Below are 2,695 nucleotides of genomic sequence, written 5' to 3'. Positions count from 1 at the left end.
TATTGAGGATTAATTCCCAAGATCACAATTGTCTGGTTAACTGCGTCAAAGCGTTAATAGCTGACTCAATACCTGTTTATCATTGGCCACGCTTCGATTTACCAACTGGATATTTAGTAACCAATACAACTTAAAACGTCCGCATCAAGTAGTAAAAGGTGGGGGGAGGGGGGGGAAGGGGGGGGGGGGAAGGGAAAGAAAAAAGGGGAGGGGGAAAGAGGAGAAGGTGAAAAAAAGGTGGGGGGGTTTGGGAGGAGAGTGGGATTGGGAAAAGGAAGAGTGACAGATTTGATAGACAGAAAATAAGGAGGGCACAGTGGAAATGGCAGGGAGAGAGAAAAGAAGAGAGAGAGTGTGATTAAACAAAGTGAGAGGCTGGATCTGGATAGTAAATACCGACAAAATTGCCTCTTAGTCCATGCGGTCAGAGTTTTAAGTATTTTTGATGTTGATAGGATTAACTACCTATACGCTGAGTCTGGGTAGCCTGATATATCAGGTAGTACAGATTAGAACCAGTAAATGCAATTGTATTCACAGTGTTGCAGTCTCTTAATTGTCACTCCGTTCCTATATAGGTTATTGTAGGTTTTCTAACAGAGAGCCCTCCAATTGAGTGCTTGGCTTAGTCCCAGTGATAGATTTTCAGATACAGTTTTACTGGAAAAGTAACTTTGTAACAGTTGCTGCTTATGATGCAAGCAGGTGGTTCAATCTCAATAAAGAATGCTATTAGCTGCATGCAAACAATGGTTGGTGGTATACATATAGTACCTCCTGCAGTAGTTAGTTACAGAGCTGGGTTGTAGTTTAGAAAATAAACGGAGAGGAGTGTCACTCCACTGCGAGACGCAGCTGGAGGACACTGGTACCTGGGACGCCGCCTCCGGGCGTCAGGGCTTCAGGTAAGGATGGGGTCACTGCGGGGGAGTCTCTGGTGCTGGTCACGCCGCTGCTGAGGTTGCTGGGGTGTCCGCTAGACACGTGTTTCGCCGGGATCGGCTTCTTCAGATAAAGATGGCGCATACTGAAGAAGCCGATCCCGGCGAAACACGTGTCTAGCGGACACCCCAGCAACCTCAGCAGCGGCGTGACCAGCACCAGAGACTCCCCCACAGTGACCCCATCCTTACCTGAAGCCCTGACGCCCGGAGGCGGCGTCCCAGGTACCAGTGTCCTCCAGCTGCGTCTCGCAGTGGAGTGACACTCCTCTCCGTTTATTTTCTAAACTACAACCCAGCTCTGTAACTAACTACTGCAGGAGGTACTATATGTATACCACCAACCATTGTTTGCATGCAGCTAATAGCATTCTTTATTGAGATTGAACCACCTGCTTGCATCATAAGCAGCAACTGTTACAAAGTTACTTTTCCAGTAAAACTGTATCTGAAAATCTATCACTGGGACTAAGCCAAGCACTCAATTGGAGGGCTCTCTGTTAGAAAACCTACAATAACCTATATAGGAACGGAGTGACAATTAAGAGACTGCAACACTGTGAATACAATTGCATTTACTGGTTCTAATCTGTACTACCTGATATATCAGGCTACCCAGACTCAGCGTATAGGTAGTTAATCCTATCAACATCAAAAATACTTAAAACTCTGACCGCATGGACTAAGAGGCAATTTTGTCGGTATTTACTATCCAGATCCAGCCTCTCACTTCGTTTAATCACACTCTCTCTCTTCTTTTCTCTCTCCCTGCCATTTCCACTGTGCCCTCCTTATTTTCTGTCTATCAAATCTGTCACTCTTCCTTTTCCCAATCCCACTCTCCTCCCAAACCCCCCCACCTTTTTTTCACCTTCTCCTCTTTCCCCCTCCCCTTTTTACTTTCCCTTCCCCCCCCCCCTTTCCCCCCCCCTCCCCCCACCTTTTACTACTTGATGCGGACGTTTTAAGTTGTATTGGTTACTAAATATCCAGTTGGTAAATCGAAGCGTGGCCAATGATAAACAGGTATTGAGTCAGCTATTAACGCTTTGACGCAGTTAACCAGACAATTGTGATCTTGGGAATTAATCCTCAATAAAATACCACCATACCTCACTGGAACTGCCCAAATACTTCCCGAACTTGGAAGCTAAGCAGTGACGGGCCAGACTAGTATTCCTGTGGGTGACCCCAGAAGAACCCCTGGTGTGGTATTAATAGAGGTATCCCTAATTAAATTGTACTGGACACGCCTACTGCATAAGCAATATAAGCTGTAAGAATACCACCACAATAGTTGCTGGGGCAACACATATCCCTACGGGTTATTTAAACCGAATAGGGATCCAAACCATTCATTTTCGCCCACAATCGCATTGTCCATATATCAATGTCGATAAGGACGTGATGCGCCGAATGGAGAATAAAGTGTGAAAAGTCAAAAGGACCATCACACAACATTTTTATGCAAAAATCCTCTGTTTGCCAGTATTAATTGGTACCTAACCTTATATATTCCTATCACACTTTTTCTCTACTAATTCTCAAAATCATTATTTTTCTGTCATCTTATATTAACTGATCGAAATAAAAGTTATGTTTTAAATTAACTATATATATACACAAATAAGAGTGCGCCCACAAAGCCTTTTTTCTTTCTTGTGTTTGCCCTCTCTTGAGCAAACAAAAAACATTTCTTCAGTTGTTATACTGAAACCGTGGGTGCACCACCAATCATTTGACTATTAGAATAC

General features: G+C 44.1%; 1 pseudogene; it reads left to right on the top strand.

The window, feature by feature from the left end:
- The first annotated feature begins 2,039 nt into the window (after positions 1 to 2,039).
- LOC146065307 (5S ribosomal RNA) lies at positions 2,040 to 2,159 on the top strand (annotated as a pseudogene).
- The last annotated feature ends 536 nt before the right edge of the window (positions 2,160 to 2,695 follow it).

This window comes from Crinia signifera, chromosome 3, assembly GCF_055691185.1.
Source record: "Crinia signifera chromosome 3, ASM5569118v1, whole genome shotgun sequence".
Classification (NCBI taxonomy): Eukaryota; Metazoa; Chordata; class Amphibia; order Anura; family Myobatrachidae; genus Crinia; species Crinia signifera.
This window is presented reverse-complemented; position numbering and strand designations above follow the sequence as displayed.